Source organism: Chionomys nivalis, chromosome 16, assembly GCF_950005125.1.
Source record: "Chionomys nivalis chromosome 16, mChiNiv1.1, whole genome shotgun sequence".
In the NCBI taxonomy this organism is placed as follows: domain Eukaryota; kingdom Metazoa; phylum Chordata; class Mammalia; order Rodentia; family Cricetidae; genus Chionomys; species Chionomys nivalis.
In genome coordinates, this window is record NC_080101.1 from 15,494,158 (window position 1) to 15,508,898 (window position 14,741).

At 46.9% G+C, this 14,741-nt stretch overlaps 1 protein-coding gene across 5 annotated transcripts in view; it reads right to left on the reverse strand.

Annotated features, from left to right (window-relative positions):
* Window positions 1-14,741, reverse strand: part of Palm2akap2 (PALM2 and AKAP2 fusion) — a 409,534-nt gene that overhangs the window by 134,717 nt on the left and 260,076 nt on the right. The gene's annotated exons all lie outside the window — the stretch shown is intronic.

Sequence of the window (14,741 nt, forward strand, 5' to 3'; positions counted from 1 at the left end):
TAGACCCCCTTGACCAAATGGCAACCCTTCTAGCTTGGAGCAATGTTATGGCAGGTTGTCATGGCAATTTTAGCACATAAATACATATGGGTACCACTAGGCAAAGGCATAAAATGAGAAAGCCCTGACCCACAGCTGGTATGGGCAGAGGGCAGATCACAGAATCAGGTGAGTGGTAAGGTTGTATGCCAGTGCCTCCCATCAGGGTCAGGCCCAAGGAAGGGAGGGACACCACTGAGAGAGAATAGATGTGAGTACCGGGCAGGAGCTTAAAAAGGTTATGTGTAGGAGTAGCAGAGGGGGTCGGACTGCAAGGAAAATAAGGTTGAGTAGAGAAAGATGAGTAATGGAGGATGGGGAGGCAGGAGGTGGTCAGAATGGATTCCAGGACTTGGCTGGGTTGTTAAATGCTATCAGCAGCCAGTCTGCGAAGTGTGTGGGAGGGAGGTGGAACAGTTTGTTTAAAGGATTTGAGACTGAGCAGTTACGGGCTGGATATGCTGAAGGCAGTAGATTATTTTACGATACAGAGTTGTTTTTTATTCTAGCGTGCTTGTATGATTGGGAACAGGCGAGGCTAATAGTTACCAAAGTTAAAAGCTCCACTGGGAGTCTGGTTTGATCGACTGCAGAAGTCAGGAGCTGGACCCCAGCTGCTGTCAGAGCTGATTTGGGATGCACTCACAAGACGGCACAAGAGCATTCACAACCAGAAGTCATCCTTCCTCGGTCCGCAGCATGCACAAGTTCACCCAGCTCATGGACATGGGCGCAAACTCTTAGAGCGCATACAACTCACAACGACACAGTGTCAATCTAGTAACTTGCTAGATGGTGGGGAGAAAGGAATTAATGTCACTTCCTCCTCTCCTCCCTCCCTCCAGCTATGAAAAAGAATCCCGTTTGGCTGGCTCCATCTCTCTCCCTTCCTTGCCTTTTAAAGAGAGTTCAGCATTTGCCAGCCCAGTAGCTGGGCCTTTATAATAAAAATTTGGAACATCATATAGAAAGAAGCAAGCTTAGAGGCAGGAGGAAAGGTGAATGGGGGAAACGCAGCTGCAAAGATGCCTGGTTCGAGACACAGAAACAAAGAAAGGGGAGAGAATTGGAGAGGAAGGGAGGGATGGAGGGGGGATGGAGGGAAGGGGGCACAGTGGGTGGTGACTGCCTTGGACTCCTGCCTGCTAAGGACACTCCCACCCACACAGATGTGTTCTGGGTTCTGACTGTGGACTTCATGGGATCAACTTTTTCCTGTACAGCTGCTTTTCCTGCCGTGATGGATGATACCCTGCCAAACCCAAACAAGCCTTCCTTCCCTAAGCTGCTTTTTGTCAGGTATTTTGTGGCAGCAAGTGATACAAGATCTTTGGAGACACTGAGATATAATCTATGTGTCCCACACAGCTAGTGTCAAAGGGCACTAGCAATTTACCATGTAATTAAGAGGCCGGACCGAATGGAAATGACAGCAGATTTTCAGGGTTCTTCTGGGTGCACAGTCACGTCCTCAGCTGAGGTTGGGAACAAATCTCTCTTAAGCCTTTGCATTGTCCCTGAGATCAGTCAGAGGCCCTGAGAAGGATCTTTCACCCAAATGATGTATTGAAGGTGACCTGTTGTATGTTAAACGCTAGACAACAAAGCTTACTATTAATAAGATTAAAAGTCCATTCCTCTGATGAATGTGAGAATTCAAGGTGAATAGCAATTTGGAGGCATAATTATAAGAGACGACAGAGTCAAAGAGGGCCTATCATCTTGATCCCAAAAAGCAGACAAGAACTGGGCCCTGCCCACAGCATCATCTGAAGTTGGAGAACATTTCTTACCCATTCTGAGCACATGACCCACAACCACTTGCCTCTGTGGTCACCATGGGAACAGATGGCAGAAGGGTACAGCCTATTTTCTTCTTTCTTCTCTCTCTCTCTCTTTCTTTCTTTCTTTTTCTCCCCCTTCCCTCTAAGATAGGGTTTCTCTGTGTAACACCTCTAGCTGGTCTGGAACTCACTTTCTAGACCAGGCTGACCTTGTATTCCAAGATCTGCACGTCTCTGCCTCCCAAGTGCTGGGATTAAAGGCGAGTGCCACTACCACCAGGCTTGAAAGTTCTTTGTTTGTTTGTCTGTTTTTGTTTTTTGTAATATGGGCTTACATAATAAATGTGGAAAAATATTAGATATGGTCTATCATTCAAAAATCCTGTAGATTGACGAGGGATGGCAAATGAGAATAGGGCACACTACAGGGCCAATGAGTTGCAGCAAATACCCATGTGATTGCTACGCAAAATTAGTCAAAATGGGCTTTTGAAAGTCAAAGAAATGATTAATCTCATAAATTAATGTATCTGGAATTAATAAATTCCTACTCAAATTGAAGTGTTTATTGTTTCTGATATAGGCTGGGAGTGTGACTCAGAGGTGCAGCGTTGTCCCCCATGTATCAGGCCTTGGATTCAATCTCTGGCACCCCAAAAAGTTTCCATGAAAAGAGACAGCACTTGGGGCAGTGGGTAAACTGTTTGGGACCCCAGAACTTATGTAAAAAGCCAAGCATGGCGTAGTGCGTCTGGAACCCCGGACTGGGTACCGGGGAGAAAGAGTGATCATGGGGGATTGCTTGCTAAGTAGTCTTGTTGAAATGGAAAGTTCTGAATTCAGTGAGAGATCCTGCCTCAAAAGACGTTGTGGAGAGTGTTGGAGAGAGACACCAGAATACCAAGCTCTGTTTCCCACGGCAGTAACCAAAACAGCGGGGAGAGGCTCCCAAGTGATGCCGAGCGCACGGAGTGCAAAGCAGAGAACAGCGAGAGAGGAGACGACGGGAAGGAAGGTCCCACCACACAGAGTGTCAACATTTGGAAACGTGTTTTCAAAACTATGTCATGGGCCCAGCCCAAGACTTGCTTTAATTGGCACAGACAAGGGGATTAGAGAATCTAAGTCAGGGAGGCTGTCGCCCTGAAAAGCTGCGCCTGGATGTCAGAGAAGACGCTGGGAAATAATCTTGGGAAATTCCTGTCAGAAAGTCGGCAGGAACCTTCGGTGGGAGGCACCTACGGCCTTTTATTTTCAGAATTCCTCTGTTAAAGGCCACCAGAAAAACTGAGTTCTGTCCCCAGCATTGACAGCTAAAGTAAGACAGATCAGAATGTCAAGGCCAAGAAAATGACTGTAAAATTGGGAGGTTCACTATGAACTGTAGCAGAATAATTCAGGAAAACACATATAATAACATCTAATCAAATCTACTTTTCCCCCAAGCTTTCTCACGGCTTTTACGCTCTTCAGTTTCTCTAGTGCCGACTCAAGAACACATTATTCCGAGGTTTTATTAGACATTAGCTCTCTTTGTATTCTGAAGTCCAGCCCCAGGTTAATTGTTTTCAGATCTGGGTCTTGGTGGTGATGGGGCTCATATTTCTCTTGAATTTAATGAAGAATTACCAGTTGGAGCCAGTTTAATGAGATGAGAGAGACATCAGATTAACTGGGAGGTCCGTGGCAGGATCAGAAGAGTTTTATAAGGCAATTAAACATATTCCACATGGGGATAAAAATCCAAAATGCATTTTACCTCATTGCAGGTAGTAAATGCTTAGTTTAGAGTATAATGCGGATACGCCCTGCTTTCTAAAATCTGAACATGCAAACTTCCGTGAGTCATGAAGCATAAACCCATTAATAAGAAGGAGCTGCCTTGTATTTCCTGTGATTTGGGCCACAAGAGGTTGTGCTAAGCAGGGCAATCTGCTATGGAGAGTTCCACTTCCAGCCTTGCACGACTAAGTCGCCATGTGTATACTATTGTGAATCAATTAATCAGCTAACTAGCTAGCTTTTCTTTTTTTCTTTTATTGTTTCAATTTTTATTTACCTTGATGTGTGTGTCTCTCTGTGTGGGTGCCCAGGGAGGGCAGAAGTTGGTGTCAGATCCTCTGGAGGTGGAGTAACAGGCAGTAGTGAGTTCCCTGGTCCTTGGAACCAAACACGCACGGGTCATCTGGAAGAGCTGCATGTACTCTTAGCTCCTGAGCCATCTCTCCAGCCTCAAATCAATGTATTTACTTTCAGTGCTGAGAGGGTCCCAGAGCCCGGGTGTATGCTAGGCAAGTGCTTTATTACTCAGCCATCCCTTGAGCCCTGCACTGTGTTTAAAACACTGGTCACTTGCAATGACGCTACAGATAAGGAGATGTTCAGAATTGTAATTTTTACTTCAAGGTTCATCCAAGAGACTACACTATGCATCACAACACTGATTTATTGTATCTACCCCAATAGTATTATTACACCCAGATGGGATCAAGGCTTTCAAAAGCAGTGGAGGAGTTAGTTTAAAAAAACAAAATGGCCAAGAACAAAAGGAGAGGCGAAGCCACACACACCCTAGGAGGGTTTTCATCATCCCACCAGGCCTCTAGGCTTTGGAAAAATTTTTTACCTCCTGATGCTGAGAAAAGAAAAGGTGGTAATTTATTCAATAAATTCACATCTCAATCATGTGGGTTTGTAGAAATTATTTCCTCGGTGCCAACGGGCACCCTTATTTGTGGTTTTATGTAAAATATCTTAGGAGGGATATTCATACCCAAAGTGATCCTGGGGCCCAACCTCAGACCAAACTTTGAGTCTTCTTGCCGTGAGGAGGGTCTTCTGATGTAAGCACTGACTCCCCTAATCTAGTTGGTCCTTAGGGGGATGAGCCCTTAACTCATCAACGTAATATCAGTAATTAGGGCGGAAATAGAAGTATACCCACGGCCACACGATTGAATATTATGCCATCACGCAATAATGCCAACAGCATACTCCATTGGGTGGATACACGCACATGTGTGTGCACACACACATTAGTATAGGAAGGTTTATAGAATATGTCATTAACTAAAAGAAATGTATGTGGTAGTATATATGATATGTTAAAATATTCAAAGTAACTTTTAACCCTCCTGCTTGCACCTCCCAAGTGCTGGGATTGCAGGTGTTTACCATTGTGCCGTTAATGGGGCACTTCTTTCTATCCTTCCTGTAGACTGGCCTTTCCTCCTAACAGATCCAGGGGAATAAGGATGCCAAGGAGGACACTCTGGTTCTGCAGAAAAGGAAACCGAGGCACAGATCATGGAACTAGTCCGCACCTGCTTGGGAACCATCCCCGGGCACCATATATAGCCTGGGCCTCTAATCACAGGGAGAGTCTTCCTCTTAAATGGCATAAGGTTTGGGAAAGCATCCTGTGTCGTGAAATGACAGATCTGGAAATAACCAGTCTGAACAACTGCTCCGTACAGGCAGCACCACTGCCCTGTAATCAGCCAGCCAGAGCTCCTGCCTGGCGAGCGGCACTTTCCTTTTTAAAATGATGCTGGGGGTTATAATCGGAGCCTCACAGGTACCCAGCAAGTGCTCTACTGCTGAGCGTCATCCCCTGATCTAGGAGCCTATGTTTTGACAAGTGGCCCAGGCAGTCATAGGATCTATGTTTGGAAGCCTAGTGAGAAATGAGAGGTTTTGAAGACCAAGTCCTTGTAGGTGTGATCCCACCGCACGCAACTTAAGTTGGTCTAGTGTGAGCATCAGCTGAGCTCTTCAGCCCTCCTGAGACTAGATGCAAAAGAAAATTGAAGACCTTTCCTTCCTTTTTTCTTCTTTCTTTCTTTCTTTCTTTCTTTCTTTCTTTCTTTCTTTCTTTCTTTCTTTCCTTCCTTCCTTCCTTCCTTCCTTCCTTCCTTCCTTTCTTTCTTCCTTCCTTCTTTTCTTTTATTTTTTTGGCAGAGTATCAATATGAGGCCTAGGTTGGCCTCAAATTCAGGATCCTCCTCCCACAGCCTTCAGATGGCAGGGATGTGAGTGTGTACCACCTCTACCATGTCAGGTTGCTATGGAGCCTTTTCAGCATATTTGGACCTTCCAGTTTGAGGAAAAGGACCTCTGCACAAACAACCTGGGCAGCTTAGTAAGTTTTTGTTTTGTTTTCAAAGATTTATTCCCCCTTCCTCTATCCCTTTGTGTGTGTATGTGTGCATGTGATTGTGTATGTAAATATGTGTGTTTGGGTGGCGCGTGTGATTGTGTATGTAAACATGTGTGTTTGAGTGTCTGTGGAGGCCAGAAGAGTGTGTCAGGCCCAGAAGATGGATTTACAGTTATAAGTCTCCATGTGGGTGCTGGGGGCCAAACTCCAATCCTCTGCAAGAGTAGCAAGTGCTCTTAACCACTGAGCAATCCTTCCAGTCCCAGAGATTGGTTTTTCTTCCTTCATTTTTCCTTCCCTACCTTTCTTGCTTATTTATTTTGTTTTTCCTGAGACAAAGTCCCATAATGTAGCCCTGGCTGCCTTGGAGTTCACGCTGTAGAGCAGGCTGGCCTTGACCTTATAGAGACTGTCCTGCCTCTGCCTCTCGAGCACTGGTATGAAAGACCATGTGCCATCATGGGTTTGTATATATAGGTGCATACCACTTCATCAAGATGATTGCTTCATTAAAAAGTAAATAAAATGAAAGCTCTGGAAGTCATCCTTTAACATGGACAAGGAATTCCAAGAAGAATTCTAAGAGAAACAAGGAGGACTTAAAAATATGGGAAATGCATCTCTGCTTAGAGATTCAGGACAATGAAACAGAAGGCCACAGGGGAGACCAACAACTCTCGCTGAGAGTCTTTTTTGAGGATGGTGGAATGCCTCAGACTCTGGGAAACTGAGCTGGCATAGGGAAGGGAGCCTTGAGCAGCTGCATCTGTAAGGTGGAGGCTGTAACTAGCTGAGACAGAGATGATATTTTTCAAGGAGTGACTGCGTCTATATCTTTGGAAGCAGCTGTCAACTGGTGACAAGGTTTGACATCACATAAAGGCTTTGCATCCCAATAAGTTTCCCGAGTCTGGGCAGGCTGCTGAACACAGCATTGCTGCGCAGAAGTTGGCTGAATCGATGAGCCTGGCCTGTCAAGATATTTGATATCCCGGCCATCTCTGAACACAACTGACCTCTACAGCTTGTTGCATCCTGTTTGTTGACTGTGGGCACTGGGAAGGACGGGGATTTCCTTCTCCTCCCTCTCTGCGTATTCCATCCACCTCCGAAAGGCAAGCATGCATCCACTCATTTACTCACCCACTCACCTCTAGGGTTTTCTGGTAAACGCTCCTTCACTCTTTCCAGTGTTATGGTTTGGGGAAAAACTACCATCCACCACTCTTCCCAGCATATTCCAGATCAGCTCTCTGAAGTGACCCTGGGCCCTGACCTGGGCCATTACTCAGGATGACCACTCAAGGGCTTTTCTCCTAAATCCAGCAACTGTGTCTCCTTGTCCTTACTGTGAACTGGAAGTGGAGAAGTTGGGATTTAAAGACAGCCATGTCTCCGGCAGTGGAGAGAGCCTGGATGAATGTGATGTGTGCTGACCAAAGAGAAAGGCAGGGGCTGAGCAGCATAGCTCTAGTGGAGTCTGGAATCTCTGGTTAGTCACACCAAAGCCCTGGTTAGTCATAGTGCCCAGTTGGCCTATTGCCCTTCCTGTCATCAGACTGCGTGAGTTAATAAACACCCATCCCCCCCTCCCACATCAGTTCAAACTTGGCTTTGTGTCTTGCAACCCAAGGACTCCTAACTAACATATACTTGGACCTCCTGGAGCTACAGGTTATTGGGAGCTTTCTGACGTGGGCACTGGGAACTGAACTTGACTCCTCTGCAGGAGCAGCGAACACTCTCGACTGCTTACTAAAGCAATCAAAATGCAGTTTGTTTTGCTTTTGTTTCTCTGGTTTTTCGAGACAGGGTTCCTCTGTGTAACCTTGACTGTCCTAGAACTCTGTAAACCAGGCTGGCCTTGAACTCACAGAGATCCACCTGCCTCTACCTCCCAGGAGCTGGGATTAAAAGCATGCACCACCACCACCCAAAATGTGTTCTTAAAAATTTTTTTACGGTCCACTCTTGATCCATGTTGGTGGACCTCCACCCCCACCCTGTTTTAAATCACTCTAACACTCAAACGGAAAGGATCCAGAGGAACGGGAGTGGCGAGCTCCAGCCATCTGCATCACACGTGCCACCACACTGATTCGCCTCGCCAGCTCCAACAGAACTGTTAACGGAGTGTACATTCAAAGCCCATTGGTACCTGCGGTTTTCTTACCCAATTCTCAGGTATTTGTACCCATGAAGAGCGTTTGCACACATACACACTTTGTGTATACACACGTGTGATGACTAATTCCATTTGTCAAGTTGACCAGGATAAGAGATACTCAGATAGATGGTTAAACAAAACAAAGCAATCACAGTTTCTGGATATATCTGAGAGGCTGGCCCCCAGAGAGTTAGTAATGTACCGGAAGATTGGGTAAAGGTCTACCAAAGGTCTGCCCTCACCAGTGTGGTGGGCATCATCCCATCTACTGAGGGCTGAACGAAGCAGACAGCTGAAGGAAGGGCCAGTTTGCTGATTCAGCCGAGACACTCAGCTCTGGTTGTTCCTGCTTCTTAGATCTTTAGACTCAGGGACTTAGACCTTTGGTGCCCCCAGTGTCTAGATATTAAGCTTGGATTGGACAATGCCACTGACTTTCCTGGACCTCTGTCTTGAAGACAGTGGGTCTTGGGGTGTTTAGGCTACCTAATCAAGCGTGAGACAGCCCCTCGTTATCCATCTCTTCACATTCATCCACATTTACTCTTTTTTCCCCTTAGGGGATGGGTCTGGACACTGACTAACATGCATGGCTATAGAGACATGTGCATGCATGAACATACTATAAGCCCTTGGCTTTGCAAAATTATCTAAAGCATAGGTGGACCACAGCCAAGCTGAGAGAGGAGTCACCTCTTACAAAAACATTCTCTGCAGATGTGAGATTTGGCTAGAAACTCAGCTGTGGGATACATGTCTCACTTTCTAAGTGGCTTCTCTCCCAGCCCACAAGCCGTTCTGATGAGCAATGACTTACTATGTCATCGGCTTTGCCTGTAGAGCTTGCTGAGTCCCATGCTTTGGTACTGAAGTTTTATGACCAAAAATGTGTTTATTATTATTGTTACTTTGCAAACCACCTAGGGGGTTTTCTCTCCTTCTTCCTTTTTATCACCCGACCATTAAAAAGGGCAGGGAACAAGGGAGAGAGAGCGGCTTACTCTGGCAGTCTAAGCATGTCACCATGCTCATTCAGTAACAGACCAAATCGTTTTCCCTTTCTTTCTTAGATTGACACAGAGGCCCTGGATCTTTGTTTTTGTGGTGTCCTTGGTTTTGACTTCACATAAGGCACATGCCCACAGACACTGACTTCCTGAGAGCGCCCTTTAGAACTTGGATTGGAAACATGATGGAGGAGGGTCATATGTCTATTGGTTAATAAAGAAACTGCCTTGGCCCTTTTGATAGGACAGCAGCTTAGATAGGCGGAGTAGACAGAACAGAATGCTGGGAGAAAGAAGCCAAGTCAGGCAGTCACCATGATTCTCCCACTAGACACAGACGCAGGTTAAGATCTTTCCTGGTAAGCCACACCTCGTGGTGTTACACAGATAATTAAATATGGGTTAAAGCAAGATGTGAGTATTAGCCAATAAGAGGCTAGAACTAATGAGCCAGGCAGTGTTTAAAAGAATACAATTTGTGTGTTGTTATTTTGGGTAAAGCTAGCCACGTGGGAGCTGGGTGGCGGGAAGCAGCCTGCTGCTCTTACTACAGAAACGATTCTCAACACTGGCTCCTCCAGGCAGGGCCTTGACAAGAGCCGCATGCCATGCCACCGTCTTTTGTCCTTTGGTCTCTATGCTGTCAGAGTCAGGTCCAGATCTTGGGCCAGCGTGTGATGAGCTCTTCTTCTGCCCTGCACCCCACTTGTGCTTCACATTTTTGCTTTGATTTTAGGCTCTGGGGTTGGGAAGAGCATCTGTTTGTATATCACCTTGCTTTCAATGTCAGGCACACAGTAATTGCTTTATAGATGTTTGTTCAGTGACAGAAGCTGTACCCAATGAGAAGCTACGGCCCCACCCAAAGGTAGTTAAATGCCACTAAACCCGGCTTAAGCCAGACACTTGTACCAATTACTGGCTACGTCTTGGGCACGTTAGTTAGTCATGCCAAGCCTCAATTTTCTATACCATAAAGCAGGGGTAATGATAGCTGTGTCACGGGGTTATTAGAAGATTCATATTAGACAGTACTCATGACAGCACGTGCCCACCGTGTTATCTTTGCCATTATTCTCTGCCTCCCTCATGAGAAGATTAGATATGCTCACTCAGTGCCAAGAAACTTTCAGAGCTACTTCATGGGAAGAGTCTATTGCTCTATCCCTCCCGTGCCAGCCCCAATGGAACATACACCACAGGCGCCATGGCAAAGTGTCCACTGTGTGAGTCACATGGAGTTCTGTGAGAGAGTGAGCGTCGTCACACGTGGGGATGCCTTCTTCATTCTGAGTCCTAGAATGCAGCCATCTAGAACAGGGCTTTAATCACACCCATGAGCAAGAGAGGCGTGGTGAGTCACACCTAGAATCCCAGCACTTGGGAGGTGGAGGCCATCTTTGGCCACTGAGCAAGTTCGAGGTTAGTGTCAGCTACAGGAAAGTCAAACCAGCATCAGGACCGAAATAACGAAAGAATGATGAGTAATAACCCCTCCCCCACACACACACAACCTCTGGAGTTACACAGCCTAGAGGGAAAGCGGCCTGATACAGCGTGCAGGCCACAAAACAGGGACAGGGCAGTCCTTCAGGAAGGATGGACGGATCCCGAGGCCTCTCTCACGCTGTTGCTTTTGTAATGTGACATTCGGTCAACTCAGTCACTGCAGTAAATCAGGTTGTGTTGTCTGGTGTGGCAGGGAAGTAGAATGTTTTTATTTATTTACTTGTGTGTGTGCACACGCTATGTACGGCAAGTGCGTGTAGGTCAGAGGGCAACTTTCGGGAACCAGTTCTCTCCTCCCACCACCTGGGGCCCATGAATCAAGCTCAGGTCCTTAGGTTTGGCAGCAGGTGCCTTTACCCACGTGCCAAGTCTCGCTACCCCCATCATTATTTTTACTGGAGGCAAACCTGAACCCTTCTACCAGGGTTTACCAGTAGCACGTAGGGTCCAGGAATTCCACCCAGCATTCCTTTCTTGGATCTTCATTCCAACTGCTAAGTTTATGTTGATTGAATCCTTTTGTGTTTATAGAGCTATCACCAGAGAGCGGTGTGTTATGCGTCCTATCTTTACCCCTGTGCAGTAGGACAGCAGTGCACCTAAGGCCCAGGGCGATGACATGCTAGTCAGCCTTCCACCCCTTCCCAGAACCTTTGTGCCACCCCCATAGGTGGTGGTGTGTCATGTGCTGTGGCTTCCCCTTCACTGCGCATACACCTGGTCGAAGGGGTAGGGAAGGGGCCAGCGTTGCCCTTATTAAACAGGTAGAGCAGCAGGGGTTTTGAGAAGTGGAAAAGCTCCCCAGAGGCCACAGCTCATCCAGCTAACAGGGACACCTGGACTGGAAGCGGAGGCCCCAGCCTGCAGAACAGTGACCTCCCCTTCACGTTATGGTGCCTCCATGTTTGTGCGTAGCCACAGTTCCTTCTGCTTATTCCAGACTGAGTGATGCTAACCTGTGCTGGCAGAAGCCCTCAGACAGGGGTCTCTGTTTCTCTTACATCAGCAGGCTGCCCAAGGACTGCCCTAGGCTAAAGAGTGAGAAGCAGGGGCACAGGGGAAGCTGGCAGGGGTCTATTTTTCTTCACCAGCTCCTACTCAGGGACCGTTTTCTTTGCTTGCATGCAAGGCCCTGCAGTCAGCACGGATGGAGCATTCACAGGGTGGTCCCCTTGTGCTACAGCAATCTGACCTTAGCCAGAGGACAGACCTAGCCACAGTGCACGCCGCAGGGGAGGCTTTCCTCACGGGACTGGAAAAGAGAGAGTTGGTAGATGTGAACTCTGGTGAGTGTGAGAGCAGGCGGCAGGAAGCCTGGCCTAGAGGGATGAGTAATATTTCTGTAGGCAGGCCTGGCAGAGAACATTTTAGAGGAACAGGACGTTCAGGAGAGGGAGATGGCCCATGATGGGGCAGGGACTGTGCAGTGAGTCAGAAGCCGGGAAGCCTGGGTTGAAATCCAAATTTCCAGCAGGTAAGTCCCAACGTAAGAGGATCTTTTTTATCCTTACAAGGAACTCTCCCTGCCTCTCTCCTACACACACACACACACAGAGGGTTGGTTGGTTTGTTGATACAGGGCATCATGTAGCCCAGGTTAATCTCAATTTACTATGTAGCAGAAGATAACCTCCAGCGTGCTGGGATTAGAGGTGTGTGCCTGAAGACTTGACTTCCTCAAAGGATATATCTTTTTTGTTTGTTTATTTTTATTTTTTTCGAGACAGGGTTTGTCTGTAGCTTTGGAGCCTGTACTAGAACTAACTCTTGTAGACCAGGTTGGTCTTGACTCACAGAGATCCATCTGCTACCTCCCGAGTGCTGGGATTAAAGGCGTGCACCACCACCGCCCAACCTCAAAGGGATATCTTTTTCTTTTTTTTTTTTTTTTTTTTTTTTTTTTTTTTTTTGGTTTTTCGAGACAGGGTTTCTCTGTGGCTTTGGAGCCTGTCCTGGAACTAGCTCTGTAGACCAGGCTGGTCTTGAACTCACAGAGATCCGCCTGCCTCTGCCTCCCGAGTGCTGGGATTAAAGGCGTGCGCCACCATCGCCCGGCTTCAAAGGGATATCTTAATCCAGCATTTGGGAGGCTCAGTTCTGCACCAGCCCGAGCGCCGTAAGACCCTTTCTTACAGCTGCAGCAACAGCAGCAACAGATTCTTCAGTTTGATCTTAGCACAGAGAAGATGAGATCTGGGAGACAGTTCAACTCTTTCTTGGATGTGTGACGCTGAGAGACAGAAACTCCAAGTAGCCTGAGGAGTGGAAAATAGCTTCCAGGGATACATAGGCCGTTACTCCAGGCAGCAAGGAGATTTTTCCCTTCTTTGTAAAGAAGGGTTAAGAATAAACATGACTAAGCATAGAGGAGGAGACAAAGCTAAAGGCTGAAATGCAAGTGCAGATAAAGAAACAGAGTCATTCACTGTCTGAGCTATTTAAACATCATCATCTATGGTCCACAATGGTCTGGGCCTTTGGGAAAGATCATCAGATGAAAATCCCTGCCCTTCTGAAGTTTTGTTTGCTTGTTTGTTTTGGGTTATATAAAGTCCAGGCTAGCCTGAAACTTTCTATATAGCTCAGACTAACCTGGAGCTTACTGCAACCCTCCTGATTTAGCTCTCCAGAGAGCTGGAATTACAAGCCTGTGCTTCCAGTGAAACTTCCCTTTTAAGGGATCTCAGAGTATTAGTTTATGTTTTCTGTTTGCCTAGGGCATGATTCTTTATGAGTAGCCACTTGCTACCTCAGAAGGTATCTGCACACACCCAGACTTCAGTCTTGGAGAGCCTGTGAAAGCCATGACTTGGCATTGCAGAGAACCAGTGTAGGCTGGCCTGACCACCAGAGGAGGTCAGGATAAGCATGTCTCCTTCCTTTGCAGACCCTGGGTTGGAGGGAACCTCAAGAATGACTGACAAAACCACAGAGAAACCCTGTCTCGAAAAACAAACAAACAAAAAAAAAAGAATGACTGAGACCAAACTGTTTGCAAGACCAGAAAACTTGGTGTTTCTCGCCCATGGGTGTGTGAACTAAGACGAGTATCTGTTACCTACTGTGGCTGATATTTAGGAACTAAGTGACTGAGAAAGGCACTGGAAGGTGAGAGAGAGGAAGAAGGTGTTCAGGGGGCTTGAAGTTCCTTAGGCAAGACAGGAGACATAAGTGGCTCTCTGGCGTGGACCACCAGAGGTGGAGCTGTAGAGCCTTTCTATTGGCTGCTCCTTTAGTCTGGAACATTCTTGGCCTGGTAGCCTTCCTCCTCTCTAGAGTCAGCTGGAATGTCTCCACTCTACTAAGGCCTTCTCAGGAGGCATGAGTGTACCCTTGTGAACGCAAGCGCTGGGTCTCACAGGTTGTCCATATATCTAGAAATGAACTCAACTTGGACTATAGAAGGATTTCTGGTGTGTAGATAAAAGCCAGAACTCCTCAGGGAACTTGTGAAGCCAGTTTTCCCTCTACCAAAAGGAGCCATTTCCCTCACCTCTGGCAAAAGGGACATCTATCTGTGGCACCTATCAGCATATCAAAGCCCACGCTGGCCTCCAGTGGCTTACAGTATCACAAGTCCCTGGTATACATTTCAAAGCCCATGCTCGTCCTTCCCTCCCCACAACTCCTCACCCTTCTTAGAATCTGCATGATTTGTCCCCCACCCCCTCTCTTACTATCTATCTACTATCTACTGCTCAGTGTTCCCTTGCTATTTTCTCTATCTCTTGCTGTCCTGCGAGCTCCACTATTCTTTGCAGCTCTTCCCCGCTCTGGCTCTTCTAGAGGACTCAGGATATTTCCTCTCCCTTAGTCACAGTCTTCAGTGGTATGTCAGCAGTTTCTTTTCTGCACTTCCTCACATATAATACGCATGTGTGCATATCTGTCTGTGCACATGCATAGTGTGTTTGTGCATGCGCACAGTGCCCGAGGGAGTGAAGGGAAGAACTACCAGGCTCCAGGCCTTACATTTAACAATCCTACAGCGGCTTTCTGTCACTGTCTCCTCTGAGCTTATGTCTCACGGCTGATGCCAAGTTCTCAGAATTTGGAGCCAATACATAAGCCAGGAC